The following is a 16,671-nucleotide window of genomic DNA, read 5'->3' on the forward strand; positions in this document are numbered from 1 at the left end:
GCACAGTGTTCACGAGTGCACAGTGTTCACGAGTGCACAATGGTCACGAGTGCACAATGGTCACGAGTGCACAATGGTCATGAGTGCACAATGGTCACGAGTGCACAATGGTCACGAGTGCACAATGGTTACGAGTGCACAATGGTCACGAGTGCACAATGGTTACGAGTGCACAATGTTCACGAGTGCACAATGTTCACGAGTGCACAATGTTCACGAGTTCACAATGTTCACGAGTTCACAATGTTCACGAGTGCACAATGTTCACGAGTGCACAATGTTCACGAGTGCACAATGTTCACGAGTGCACAATGGTCACGAGTGCACAATGGCCACGAGTGCACAATGGCCACGAGTGCACAATGGCCACGAGTGCACAATGGCCACGAGTGCACAATGTTCACGAGTGCACAATGTTCACGAGTGCACAATGTTCACGAGTGCACAATGTTCACGAGTGCACAATGTTCGAGTGCACAATGTTCACGAGTGCCCAGTGGTCACGAGTGCACAATGTTCACGAGTGCACAATGTTCACGAGTGCACAATGTTCACGAGTGCACAATGTTCGAGTGCACAATGTTCGAGTGCACAATGTTCGAGTGCACAATGTTCACGAGTGCACAATGTTCACGAGTGCACAATGGTCACGAGTGCACAATGTTCACGAGTGCACAATGTTCGAGTGCACAATGTTCACGAGTGCACAATGGTCACGAGTGCACAATGTTCACGAGTGCACAATGTTCACGAGTGCACAATGTTCACGAGTGCACAATGTTCTTGAGTGCACAATGTTCTTGAGTGCACAATGGTCACGAGTGCACAATGGTCACGAGTGCACAATGGTCACGAGTGCACAATGTTCACGAGTGCACAATGTTCACGAGTGCACAATGTTCACGAGTGCACACTCAGACGAGAGGACAGTACTATCTACCTGTGTACTTGTGCTCTACCAGTCTACTACATGTATCTTTTACTGTTAATGTTCTGCAGAAACCTAATAAAGAAAAGTTCATAAAACACCTGAAGTATAAACAGCAGCTGTCAAATAATTTCCTTTTAGATCTGCAAAATCCTGTATATTAGGTCGATTAAAGTGATCGATAGGCATAAAGAGGGATTTTTTTTTTTTTTTTGAGATTGCATTTATTGGTACTGCAGAAAAACCTGAATGAAGATTTAACCTGAAATAACTTAAAGAAGCCCAATGGTGTAATATAAAACCATATAGGTTAGAATTGGTTTTTCTTTTTCTTACTTAGGACATATAACAGCCATATATGTTCAACAAAATATACTACAGTTAATGCAAAAAACACTAATTTTAAGATTATAGAAAATCAGTCAAAAGCTGTGTATACTATATATATATATATATATATATATATATATATATATATATATATATATATATATATATATATATATATATATAATGTAATCATATCTAAATTTATTTCATTAGTAGGTATTAATTAAAAGTTCAGCATTGTTGTAACTGCAAAAGAAGTCACTTTCTATTAGCAGCTTCATTAATCAGTACTCCTGAACTTTATTCTTCATCACACACAGCTTGTATGACTAACCCCAAATACACTAACAAGCACGAGAGTGAAGAGTAATAGCTTGATTTAGATTTAGATTTTTGCCTTTCAAGTGGCTTGTGCACACTGTATACGTACATCCTGTGGACGGTAGCGCATGAGCAAATGGGTACACAAAAGGCCTAGGAACTAGGTACCAAAAGAGTTAACACACACACACACACACACACACACACACACACACACACACACACACACACACACACACACACACACACACACACACACACACACACACACATACACTCGTGTTGAATAGAGGGGAAAAATCTTGAAAATATTGTGCTTGCCCCTAGCTAGGGTGTAGATTGTGTTTACCCCTCGGAAAGGAGGCACTATACCACTATTCTCGTAAACACGGAGATACTATTCCACCATTCTCGCAAACGAATATGTGCAATACAACTATTATCGTAAAAAGGGGGAGACTCTATGCTACCATTCTCATAAAGAGAGAGAAGAGGCACTATACCACCATCTCGTAAACAGTGAGACACTATATAATCGTTCTCGTAAACAGGAAGACACTGTACAACCATCATGTTCAATATAGTGATATATAGATATAATCTTCAATAAGGTACTTGTTTTAAAATAGCATAATACTGTATTCTTATATTTTACATATTGGTACTATAACATACACATATACACATTTTATTTTACTAATACTTTATCTCATTACTAAATAAGGAAATAATCTTACCCCCCAGTCTTATTAGTAATGCAATATTACACTTGACTCACGAAATCGTAGTAACACGGTGGGATTCAAACTCCACCCACGGAACTGGTGGTTTTTGACCCCCCCCCCCCATTTCGTGATCAGTATTACAGTAACTTAGCCATAGTATATATACCCTTCACTTTTAGACAGTGATACTAGGATGCCCCTACTGTTTTAAATAAGGTGATATTTTATTCCTACCTTTACTCCCCACTCTTAAAACTGTGGGAAATTAAAACTCCACTTTTAAATAAGACAATATTTTACCTTAACATTAAATACGGTGATACTATACTCCACTTTAATTAAGTGGATACTACTAAGACTCCGTACTTAAAGTATATTATAAAATCCATTCTTCCTAGGTATGGTGATACTTGATGACCACTCTCATAAAGAGGGTTATACCATACCAAAATTCTCTTAAATTTTATAATATTATACCCCGACTCATTAATTTTTTTAAATTTTATTCATGAAAAAATGCTAAATCCGTTGAGGTCATACAACGCTGATATTTTGACGACTGTGGAAATATCATTGCCATTTAAAGCAGAGAAAATGCTAGGCTCTTCTTGCACGGTCTGTGCCTGTGATAACGTCAAGTCACTCCAGCCTTAAAATCACATCTAATACATTTACATGCGTTAGCTTGTGAATGATTTTAGCTGGTTACAAAAATAAGTATTAGCTATTTTACGTTAGGTAATCCACGAATCCCACCTTCTCACTATCTGCAAGGCTCAGGGACAGATGATTTAAGTTTCCACGGTCTTTTGTACATAGTTCTGCAAGGCTGAGGTACTGATTACCTCATCTGCTTTCTTTTATATATTGATCTGAAAGGATAAGGGACTGATAACCTCATCCTCTACAATGTTCAGTTTATGTCCCTGTATTATAATAAAGCCACTGGTTGGCGAAACGTCTACAAAATAAAAACAAGCAGATGTTGCACATGTGTCTAAATCATCAACTTCTTGTTATTGTATATCACTGATGTAATGACACTGTAATCTAATACAAAAAGACTGTATAAGACAAAACTGTTACAGACGGGTTTTTCCTCCAGGGGCAGGTGTGGGGACCTTCGGAGAAGTAAATAAAAACGCTTCGAGAAAATGTAATGAAATTTCCCCTTAAGGCGGTTTAAAAATATTTATTATTAAAAAAATGTATTACTGCTCAACTGTAACTTAAAAAATGATGATTAAAGTAACAGAATTTGTATAACTTACTGTTTGGTTCATTAAATTGTTTACAATATACACTCTTGAACAAGCACAGGATATTTACACCGAAAATCGATACCATGCCTAACCCTTCTAGGGTAGGGTAGGTGCCTGAGCCCGAGCCTTTAGCTCATAAGACTGTCATTCCCATTAGCCCCCTTGGGGCGGGGATGGCAGACCAGAGAGGCCTAGCTTGTGGCTAGGCCTGGGGACAGTTGGTCCCAAAGATGAGGAGGTACTTGTGCCTCCTCCCATGGGAGACTTAGGTCTCACACACTCCCTAAAGAGGGAGCCAAGGCCGGGCCACCACTTGGAAGAGGCCCGGGCCGGGAGAATACCGGCTAATCTTTAATAATAATAATAATAATATACACCGAAAGGTGTATTTCTCACACCTTTATGCTGAGAATTTACTTTTATTCCTATTTTAGGGATTAAGGTATTTTGGGCTGGTAATGAAAAAGTTACGTGCAGGCATAAATGACCTACGTGTAGTCGATAGTCTTTAAATCCTATTAACCAACCAACATACTCAGGTTAAAGCTTAAGCTTAAAGGTTTCGATTCACATCTGCACTAACATCATGGTTATTTTATTCAATAAAATTAAGAGAATAAATTCATTGTATATAGATATATATACATCTTAATGCATTTACTCCATTCGGGTCATGTACACTTTGTAATGTGTATTACACTTACAGAACTCTCAGGGTATATACCACTCGGTGTATAATCTGAGATAGTCACTCACAGTATATGCTCAATGAGATGCACATTATTGGTGTATATGTCGATGTTAGAAGAGAGGAAAGAATAAGCTACTACAGTACCACCATACAATGTTCAGTACCACCATACAGCGTTCAGTACCACCATACAATGTTCAGTACCACCATACAATGTTCAGTACCACCATACAATGTTCAGTACCACCATACAGCGTTCAGTACCACCATACAATGTTCAGTACCACCATAGTGCTCAGTACCACCACACAGTGTTCAGTACCACCATAGAGTGTTCAGTACCACCATAATGTTCAGTACCACCACACAGTGTTCAGTACCACCATACAGTGTTCAGTACCACCATAGTGTTCAGTGTCACCACAGTGTTCAGTACCACCACAGTGTTCAGTACCACCATACAGTGTTCAGTACCACCATACAGTGTTCAGTACCACCATACAGTGTTCCGTGCCACCACACAGTGTTCAGTACCACCATACAGTGTTCAGTACCACCATACAGTGTTCAGTACCACCATACAGTGTTCAGTACCACCATACAGTGTTCAGTACCACCATACAGTGTTAAGTACCACCACAGTGTTCAATACAACCAGTGTTCAGTACCACCATACAGTATTCAATACCACCATACAGTGTTCAGTACCACCATACAGTGTTCAGTACCACCATACAGTGTTCAGTACTACCACAGTGTTCAGTACCACAACAGTGTCCAGTACCACCATAGTGTTCAGTACCACCAATGTTCAGTACCACCTCAGTGTTCAGTACCACCATACAGTGTTCAGTGCCACCACAGTGTTCATTACCACCACGGTGTTCAGTACTACCATGCAATGTTCAGTACCACCATACAGTGTTCAGTATCAATATACAATGTTCAGTACCAGTGTTCAGTACCACAATACAGTGTTCAGTATTACCACAGTGTTCGTTACCACCATACAGTGTTCATTACCACCATAGTGTTCAGTACCACTATACAGTGTTCAGTACCACTATACAGTGTTCAATATCACTATACAGTAGTCAATATCACTATACAGTGTTCAGTATCACTATACAGTAGTCAATATCACTATACAGTGTTCAGTACCACTATACAGTGTTCAATGCCACTATACAGTGTTCAATACCACTATACAGTGTTCAGTACCAGTACACTTCAGTACCATGAGACTGATCAGTACTGTGTCACTCCCATGGTTTTGGTATTATTTCAGGTGTATTAATTTATATTGTCACTAAAATTACAATAAAGCATCAAATAGAAGTTATAGAGCAAACTGTATTTTTATATATTGTAAAAAAGGTAACTTTTTATGCATGATAATGTTAGTAAATATTTATGTATAGCCTTTGAATATTTCAAAAGTTTGGAACCAGCTGAACACGGCCAATCGGCTCACGATTCAGATTAACTATTATTATTATTTTTTTTGCTGTACACATGAAAAAGTGTATGTCATCCCTTAAATATATTGCTGGAAAAAATATGTAAAAATAAAACTAGGATATAGTTGCAGAAAAAAAATTGGGGGGGGGGACATAATATGCCCAGCTGAACGTGGCCGATCAGATGACTCAAAGCGAAGGCTATAAAGAATTCATAAGACCACAAGAACAAAGGAATAGCGCAGTAGTAGGCCTTCTGGTTCGCGCTAGGCATCTTCAATTCATTTCCATCCACACCCACTCATGTACCTGTCCAACGTATATTTCAAGTTACCTAATGTGCTTGTCTTAGTGTCGCTCCCTGGGAATTTGTTCCATTCCTCTACAACTCTGGTGACAAACTAGTATTTTTTTTTTTTACACTGATCAGTTTTACAGGCTAAGAGCTGTTATCCTACCTCAGCTTATTTCAAAGCCCAGCCATGTTTAAGATATACTACCACCCCTGGGATGCCATCCACAACAGTCGGCTAACACCCAGGTACCTACTTACTGCTAGGTGAATAGGGGCAGTAAGTGCAAAGAAACATGCCTAACATTTCCACCCGTGCCGGATATTGAACCATGGATACTCTGTACATGAGCTGAGTGCTCTGTCAACCGAGCCACGGAACACTTATGCCTTTTCTGAACCTATTTCTTTCCATCTTTTATCTATTTCTGCGAGTCTTGTCTGAGATATTTTCAATACGCTATTTATACCCCCCTCCATTTATTCCTGTTTTTCACTTGTACGCCTCAATTATATCTCTTAATTCTACGCCTTTCCAGAGAGTGCAAGGTGCAATGTCTTTAAACTATTTTCAAAGGAAAGATTTTTGATATATAAACCAGAACTGAGCAGAATAATTTAAATAATTTCTAACCAAAGATGTATAAAGTTGAAGTATAATATTAGGACTTCTATTATTTATACTTCTTCATAGAACATCAAGAATTCAAATAACTTGACAATTGGCTGCTTTAAATTTCTGATAACCAGAACTCCTAGATCTTTTTCGCATTCATTTTGACTAAAATCTACATTCTGCAGTACATGTATTTAGCTTATAAACATCATGGTTATTTTCTTTTCCTAGGATTAGAACCTTACACTTGTCCGCATTGAACTGCATCTGCCACTTCGACCACAGCATCAACCAATTTAGGTCATCCTCTAGCCTTCTAGTGTCCCTATCAGAAATTATTTCACAGGCTATTTTAGTGTCATCAACAAACTTACGTTGCTCTTTATTCCCTCATTAATATCGTTTATGTGGATTGTAAACAAGAGTCCTAGGGCTAACCCTTGTGGCACAACCACTAGTAACAGGTTCCCTTCCGATTTCTACCCATTAATATGAACTGTCAACCATGCCTCCACCCAAAGGATAATTTCCTCTCATTTATCATGCAACGCTACTTTCTTAATTAATCAATCTCCTTTCTGAACTTCATCAAAAACCTTACTGAAGTCCATATTCTTCATCTTGGTCTTCCGCCTTGAATACCTTAGTTAAAACGTTAGTAGATTCGTAAAGCAAGAACGGAATTTTGTAAAACCATCCTGAGATTCGTTGCTCAAATTATATATTTCAAGGTGCCTTCGAATTTCCTCAGCAATTATTGGTTCTATCAACTTTCTCATTGAGGTTATTCTAACTGGTTCATAATTTAAAGCTAAGAACATATCTCCCGTTTTGTACATGAGTATTATCCGGTACGATACCTGTTTCTAGTGACATGCTGAAGAAATCAGCTAATGGTTTGCTAAGTTCCTCCTTACATTCCCTTAGGACCCTTGAAAACAGCACATCAGCACCCAGTGACTTGTTTGGCTGCAATCTATCTATTGTAATTGTCTAAGACCACGTCACAGTTGACTTCAACATTGCATAATTTATTTTGTCCTCACCAGTATAATTATTGATTTCTGAAGTTTCGTTTATATCCTGTTGTGTAAAAATAGAGAGAAAATAAGTAATGAAAATGGTAAATATTTCTAACAGAGAGCTGACTTGAGTTAAATTATAGTGGGTCAATCTTTCCTCTAAGCTTATTCCTACACTCTGTACCTGAAACTCTTTGAGTTGGTCCTTTTTTTCCCTCACAACCTTGTTTTTCATAATCTCTTTAGGGTTTCCTTATTCTTCATCTGACTTCTCTCATAAAGTGAATATATTGTTCAGTAAGTTGACCCTCAACTCTTTTCATTCGCTAGTAAATGCCTCTCTTTTCACCCGAGAGATGTTTGAGTCTACCCAGGTCGCCCTCTAGGTTTGGGGGTCTGAAGATCACATCTACCGAAAAGTTAAAGCTAAACAGATATCGTGTCTGTCTCTTCCATCTTTATATCGTGTCTTATACAATGGCATAAATTTTCCCTAACATACATAGCAACTCCGTCCCCTTTCCTATTGGCTATCAGTCACATGCCTCTCCCTGCATGTGGAATTCAGCAGGCTTGTCCCGAATTTTCAGACTGAGCCATGTATCAGTTATTGCAGAAATATCTATGTTTCCTGCACATGCAATTAGTATTTGTTTAACGATTTTATTTCTTGCATTCCGGCTATTTGTAATACATGCTAAGAAAGTTTTCATCTCGCTTTTCTCCCCTGTCTCGTCTTGTTTGTGACTAATTTTGCTGCTTTTATCAGAGACTACTTTATGAGCTATCCTGTCTTCTGAGTGTTTACCTAACATATGTCTTTTTTTTTTCTCTCTGTTTAGTGTTGTAATCCTTTCCCTCAATCTTCTAGGAGTTTGTCTTACAGAATTAAGCAATAACTTATTTGACTAATATTGCCCATGCTGCCTCCCCATCACCAGAAAGATGCATTCCATCTCTTGGATACATATAATTTTTACCATAGAAGTTATCCCAGTTGTCAGTGAATAGAATTTCAAGTTCCTTGCAGTACTTGGCTGGCCAGCAATTTACCCGAAATGCTCTAGACATTTATTGCCCTCTCCCAGGCAAAATGTAACTTATGATCATAACTTAATTATGACCAGTAGCACCATTTACTTGGCCAGCAACTCTTCTCTCTTGTGTTTCCTAACATTATTCTCTTCAACACTGAGGCAGACATTGGGTTTGTTTCCATTACCAGACATGATTTTATCAAACCTTTTAACTACTTCACCCACACCTGCTCGAGGAAAATACACCTTTCTCACCTTTTTATCCTTATTATAGGAAGCTACGTCCATGTATCGAATTTGTGAATCTCGAGCAACAAAAAAGTTCTTCTCTTACATGTGGCATTTGCCCTACCTGTCTCCTTATCCACAACTGCACACACGTCCTGAAGAACAGCAAAGCGATTTCTGTTCTATTACTCTGCTTCAACCTTCCTCAATTTCATCCTCCCACCTCTGGATATCACTTTCCATTCGTTACATCCATCATATTTTCCTTCGTTACTACCAACTACCTCACATTCCTTATTACATTATCACCCTTCTTGTCCAAATGAGTTTTTAATTTCTCATTCTCCTCCCAAGAACTGGAACCTCATCCTTGAGAACCGGAACCTCATCCTTGAGAACCGGAACCTCATCCTTGAGAACCGGAGCCTCATCCTTGAGAACCGGAACCTCATCCTTGAGAACCGGAACCTCATCCTTGAGAACCGGAACCTCATCCTTGAGAACCGGAGCCTCATCCTTGAGAACCGGAACCTCATCCTTGAGAACCGGAGCCTCATCCTTGAGAACCGGAGCCTCATCCTTGAGAACCGGAGCCTCATCCTTGAGAACCGGAACCTCATCCTTGAGAACCGGAACCTCATCCTTGAGAACCGGAACCTCATCCTTGAGAACCGGAACCTCATCCTTCATCTCTAGAACAACTCTTAACACTACTTCTCGAACTCTACAACACTCCTGAAAGATTATTGTACAAACCATTGTTACAAACACTTCAAATTCCCTGAGAAAGTCACACAGCTCTGGATAGGTCCACACAGCCTCCTTAACCATTGACTTGTATAGTCTATATGGCAAAACATTTTGAATGTGCATATATTAAATGACTAGAAGTAATATAACAGTGTCACTTAACTGTGTCGACTTAACAACTTTTTAAGTAATTTGAAATTAAGAACTTATCACTTTTGCCTTATTCGTCTTCATTATTGATTTTCTAGATTATATAAGATATTGTTAAAGAGTTCACCTGGTCTCGTGGCCCTGTTGGAGTTTAAGCAAGGAGATCCACCAAACTTAATGAGGATATATTGTTCCAGTTTCTGTTTTTTTTTTTTTTTTATGGAGGAACTGTATTTCCTCTTCTTTTCCGGCCCAGATTTGGGTAATATATTTTTGCCCGGACTGCCAGGAGGCAAGGCTCCATAAGGTTTTAGTGGCACTCAAAACTACAAGCAACAGCACCTCGTCTCCGTTTTCCGTGAAGTCGTGGTTATAATTCAGTCCTGTCCTCTTAATGGCTGTTATAAAGACAAACAGGAGACTGTTCAAGGAACCTTAAACAGTGAAAAACTGACAGTTGTATCTGCCACCCTCAGTGGCTGACCGGTTTCTTCTCCTGGCAGAACTTTTGATCGACATTATCTTTTATTTTTTTTTCCGTTGTGGTATGTTTTTAAATTTTTATTTTTATAGTTAGAGGACAACCTAATCAAAGTTTGCTGTATATGCTACATGAAAAATCCACACTTTTTTTTATGGGATTTAAGAGGATAGACTGAATACCTACATCAAAATACGGACTTCATCATCTCACAGGTATGCAATAACTCTTTCATATATTTATAACTTTTTATGACTATTGAGGGTTCGTTAAAAATATTCAACGTTGAATGATACACGAATATAATAAAATTGTCTCATTACTCGGTAGTCTAGTAATAAACAAACAAAAGTTTATTTCTTTGCAAAGGTTGCAATGTGTGTTTACATTTCCTTGTTTGATTGGTACAAAGAAAGTCACTGTCATGCCGGGGCACTTTGGGCCGTGTATAATGGAGTGTAGTTGGAGTGTATACTTAGAACTGTACATTAAATGTAACATAGAGCATATCAGAAAATATCGGCAAAAATTATAAGTATAACAGTTATAACAATTGTTAGCTAGCATAGTAACCGGCCTCCTGTCGTGTCAGGAATGTCAGTCACACTAACAATCATTATAACAACATAGTTAATCATATAGTACATAGTTATATTTACAAATGTTTTTAATACATACTGAATCAAACCTGTTTTATAATAACCATTAAACAGTGAGACTGTGGTAAAACTGTTACGAAGCCCGCTAGTGAATATAACAGTACCCTGTTCTCTACCTGGTGACTGGAACAGCGCCCTGTGCTCTTAACATTGTTCACTAAGGTATTCCTCTTGATCAGGGAATTGCATGTGCTCCAGTTCCCTGAATTGAGCCTGAATGCCTTCCATCCCCCCCCCCCCACAGCGATGTACAATCCTATGGGTTTAGCGCTCCCCCATTATTATAATAATAACCACTAAGGTATTGGAGGCAGTAGACTAAAATACAAAATACAATATAGTGTGCAAAACAACCAGTGAAAAAATTGTGAAATTTCAAGCGCTTTCGTAATTTATCACATCGTTAAGGTACAGGTCCTTAATGTGGGAAATCACGAATTTTGACAGGGTCCCACACAGCGACTCCTGGGTCGAGTTAAGACTGACCAGCAGGCAATAGTGTGTGTACATAAATGAGGAGAAATCAGTATATTGATCCGGTACAAGTTATGCCATAGGAGTCAGTATTGGGACCTCGTTTCACAATCTGTTTAAGCGACATAGGTATAAACGACATAAAGAAGTTTGTCGATGACACTAAAATAAACCATTAATTTTTGACGAGGACACTAGAATGTTACAAGATGACTATGGTAATTTACATGAAGTCCAACTGAATGCAAAAAAAAATTATCTTGGAGTTCTGGTTAACAGAAATTTAAAGCCAAGACAACAGTGCATAAGTGTTCCAAATAACGCTAATACAATTCTAGGCTTCATATCAAGAATTATAAACAATAGAAGTCCTAAGGCTATAATTCAACTTTATATATCTTTGCTAAGATTATAAGTAGATTATTCTGCTCGTTTCTGGAAATAAACATGCTGAAAAACAGAAAAGGATGAAGGTGATTCCACTTATCAGAAGTCTTTCTACGAAAATAGACTGAAGGCACTGAACTGGCTTTCACTGGAAATACGTAGAATTAGGGAAGATATGATTGAAGTGTACAAATGGAAAACAGGCATAAAAGGGGATCTAAATAATGTGGTGAAAGTAATTAAGACAGAACTTGCAGCAAAAATAAATTTAGAATGACATGGAGAAGTACTGGTTTGGCAGTAGAGTTGTAGATGAGTGGGACAAACTCCCAAATAGCGTTACTGGAACGAGAACTTTGGGAATCTTAAAATATAGGTTGTGCAGCCATGTGAGTGTGAATAAACCTGGTGAATATGGGACAATGAGCCTACTATAGTGTTCTTTTATTCGTGTGTTATTATTTTGATAACGACAAACTAATGCTAAACTCACGCTTGTAATTAATTTATATAACTAGGATATGTTTAGTAACTAGCATATGTTTTATTTGTTACTAGAATATGTTGTTTGTAACCAGGATAGGCTTTTATTTGTAACATTATGTTATTTCTAACTAGGATAGGTCTTATTTGTCTCTAGGATAGGTTTATTTGTAGCTAGGATATGTTAGTTGTACACAAATAACCCTAGGCCGTATTCCAGCCTAGATAAATTTTATTTGTAGATAGGTTAGGTTTTATTTTTAACGAGGATAGATTTTATATATAACTAGGATGTTTTATTTGCAACTAGGATAGGCTTTATCTGTAACTAGGATATGTTTCATTTATAACCAAAATGTTTTGTTTCTAACTAGTATTACGTTTTATTTCTATCCATTTGTTTGAAATTACATTTATTAAGCCCATGTTGGAATCAATTTAGTTATGGTGGTTACTCACTCATCTGTGTAAACTAATTCACTGAATATTGACAAGCGTCGCATTGTTCTTTCCACCTGTTAAGTTACTCCATGAAATGTAATGAAATATTTAACGTGAAGCCTATTCAGCGTGCATTAATAAAACACGATAAAGTTGTGTGTTTGGTTAGGATAAAATGTATTGTTCTAAATATCTTCAAAGTGCTTAAAACTAGCCTGGCATTAACGCTGTTTGATACTGACTGTTTGATCAACATTAATGAGTTCACAAATCATCAGTAATAATAATAATAATAATAATAATAATAATAATAATAATAATAAATAATGTATCATCCTATAATAAGACACATACTTGGATATTTTTATTGTTGAAACGTTTCGCCTCTACAGCAGTCTTCATTATTACAATATAGAGGTGATTACAATACTGGAGATATTTCTGAAATCACCTCTGTTTTCGACTGATAATACCTACAACATAGGTGAAACTTTGCACTCGTGTTACACATCGTGTTGTCAGTGGTGTGGCTTAGAAAGACACTTGAACAAACACTGGGGCATATTTATTAGAAAACTTGCTCAATCCTGGGACCTTGATGACATCTAACATACAGAGGTGGAGTGCGAGTCTTGTTAGGTATGTGGTGCTTTGCCTGGTTAAATGTCATGTATGCTAATGTTTTTCAAATTTTTGTGAAAGCCCCGCTAATCGCCGTCGGTGACGGCGATTAGCGGGGCTTTCAGACATCGTCGGCGTCTTAGATCTTATTCTGTGAGGACGAGCTGTGCCTCGTCTCAGTTCATCAGATGTCCCGTGGAGTCCCTGTAGAGGACATAGACGCACCTTAAGTCGTCTAATCGTCTCTGATGCTGGTGTTTCGATGTTCGTTGAAGCGGACAGAAAGATTTCTATCTGTTTCTCCTACATATCTTTTGGGATAGTATCCACAAGGGATGGTTTAGACTCCCGTTGTGGTAGTTAGATCACTTCTAACATATTTCTGTCTTGTTAAGTAGGTGGTGCTTTGTGTTAATCACTTCGGTCCCAAGACCGAAACATTTTCGGTCCTGGGACCGCGTCTTTCTAAACCAGTTGGTCGGTTTACACCATGTTGGTGTTGTATACCATTTATAATACGATGTAATACTTGGACAAGGATGGATCCTCCTTGTCTTTTTCTTCTTCTCATTATTATTATTATTATTATTATTATTATTATTATTATTATTATTATTATTATTATTATTATTTGCGATTAACAAAATATTTTTTTTCTTATTTACCCCAAATGTTTGAAAACACATTTGCTCGTTAATAGCGCAAGTCATGAAAATATCGAGAAAGAAATAGCTTGTTTATTATATTTACTTTGAATTTCAACACATCCCAAGAAGTCCTTAATGAAGGCAGCTTTATTGCATCCCTAACATCATGGCTACAAAGGCCAACATAAAGTTGAAATTGTATGATATTAGTCTAAGGTAATTTACATGAGGGTTTAAATTTATCTTTGTTAATAAGACTCAATTTACGATTTGTGATATTTTGTTGAGACAACATTTTGTCTCGACTGAGAACTGATAAAATCCCTGGTAAACGAAACGTCTTGTTAATAAAATGTCATAAACTGCATATTGAGTGTTATATACTTGTCGGTATGGTATACTGACATGTATATAACAAAAATATTCTTGAATGTGAGCCTTTAAACCGTTGAAAAAAATGAGAGCATGTAAGGATCCCTGTCATTGTGAGGACCATTGATAGGTTCAGAAAGAATGGAACGAGGATGTCAGACCAGGGCCACTAAATCTGAAAATGAACTTGAGGCGCTAACGTTGCCTTTGATCTCCTTTTCAAAGTCATATGAGAAAAAATCTAATTCGACCCTAATTTTCAGATGTAAACAAGTCATCATGAGTGAGACGTGTGTTTACCTCACTAATATTTGCAGGCTTTGATACCTCAAACACAGACAATTTTAATACCTTAAGTGCGATAAATACTTCAGTTATAATTATTATTAGCGCATTTATCAGCCTTGCCCAATACCTCACCCATGTTTCTTGTTCACATCTGGACGATCCACAGTACTGGTTTTACTTCTCACCCCGAAAGTGCCAGGGTCAAAGCTCAAGTTAAATTTTTTATTATCTTAATAAGGAAATATGTAGGTGAGACATCCAGTACTCACACGTTAATAGGAGGCGTATAGTTTCCAACGAACTGGAAGCAAAGTAACTGGATAAAAGAGGAAGGCATTGTAACTGGATCCCCGTACAATAATAATAGGGGGTTCTTCCCATACAAAAGAACCTACAAAGCAGGAGTCTGGGCAATATGACACTCTTGAAATCATTGCTTTTGAGATTATTACTTTTGAAATTATTGATTTTGAGATTATTGCTTTTGAGATTATTGATTTTGAAATATGTTCATATCGCCTGTAGAGGAAGCAAATTCAAAGATTGTTGACACGTTACGTAATATCACCCTTATGAAATGTGGCAGTATAGTTTTAGTGGTGGGGCCCTAGTCATAGACCTCCTACTAGTTGCTTACCTAGGGCCTGCTACAAGTTGCTTGCCTTAAGGCTCCCACAACTCTTCAAACGCTTCTATATTAACGTAAATTTTGTTAAGTCACATGTTTACGTTTTGTTACCCACATGTTTACATTTACAAACTGTTGTTGTCATGCCTCAACTCATTTACAGACTGCTATCATACATGAACTCATTTATCATAGATGAATCTATTTCAAAGCCTAACCCTGTCTAGGTTATACCACCACCTCACAGGATGTCATCCCATAGCGGTCAACTAACACCGTATCTATCTATTGCTAGGTGAACAGGGGCTTCAGGTGCATGGAGTCTTGCCTATACATCTCCCTCGGCCTGAATATCGAACCTGGGTCCCTTCGGTTGAACCGAGTTTTCTACCACTGAGTTATTATAGATCGTTCACTCCTTAACGAATAATTCTGTAGGAATTTCGAGTAAAAAAAATCCTGTTTTTTGTTAATATTAAGGAAAAAAGGTCATAAAAGTCATATCTTTAAATATTAATGGGTTGTATAGGATCGTAAACTGGTATTTATGGTATTGATGTACAGTATCATAAACTACATCGTGTATATTGTTGTATACGATCGTAAACTACAGTGTCTATGATACTGTTGTATACGATCGTAAACTACAGTACATATTTATGATATTGTTGTATTCGTTCGTAAACTACGGTATTTATGATATTGTTGTATACGATCGTAAACTACAGTGTTTGATATTGTTGCATACAATCGTAAACTATAGTGTTTATGATGTTGTATATGTAGAAAGAGCGCACAGTATTCCTGCAGTTCCAGCGTTGATGACATTGTTGAGCATGTACCAAGTCTATATTGTACTCCTGCAGGAACAATGCTGGGCTTGATAACATTGTTGTACATAAACGACGTGCACACACTGTTCCTGCAGGATCATAATCTGGTGCACTATGGGTTACACAAATTTCACTAACGTTAAAGGGTGTAGTTATCGAGGCGGTTTATGCGAGCCTCAGCCCAGCTGGTCAGGTACTGACCTTAGGTCCCTGTACAGCTCCTTCTTGAAGACAGCCAGGGGTCTGTTGGTAATCCCCCTTATGTATACTGGGAGGCAGTTGAACAGTCTTGGCCCCCTGACACTTACTGTGTGTCTTAGTGTACTCGTGGCGCCCCTGATTTTCATTAGGGGAACATGACACCACCTGCCGAGTCTTTAGTTTTCGTAGGGACTGATTGTCGTGTCGAAGTTTGATACTAATCCCTCTAGGATTTTCCAAGTGTATATCGAGTAGTCATCAAGGCATAGTTATCAAGGGGGTAGTCATCAAGGTGTAGTTATCAAGGTGTAGTTATCAAGGTGGTGTAGTCATCAAGGTGGTGT

Source organism: Cherax quadricarinatus, chromosome 51 (genome assembly GCF_038502225.1).
Source record: "Cherax quadricarinatus isolate ZL_2023a chromosome 51, ASM3850222v1, whole genome shotgun sequence".
NCBI classification, from domain to species: domain Eukaryota; kingdom Metazoa; phylum Arthropoda; class Malacostraca; order Decapoda; family Parastacidae; genus Cherax; species Cherax quadricarinatus.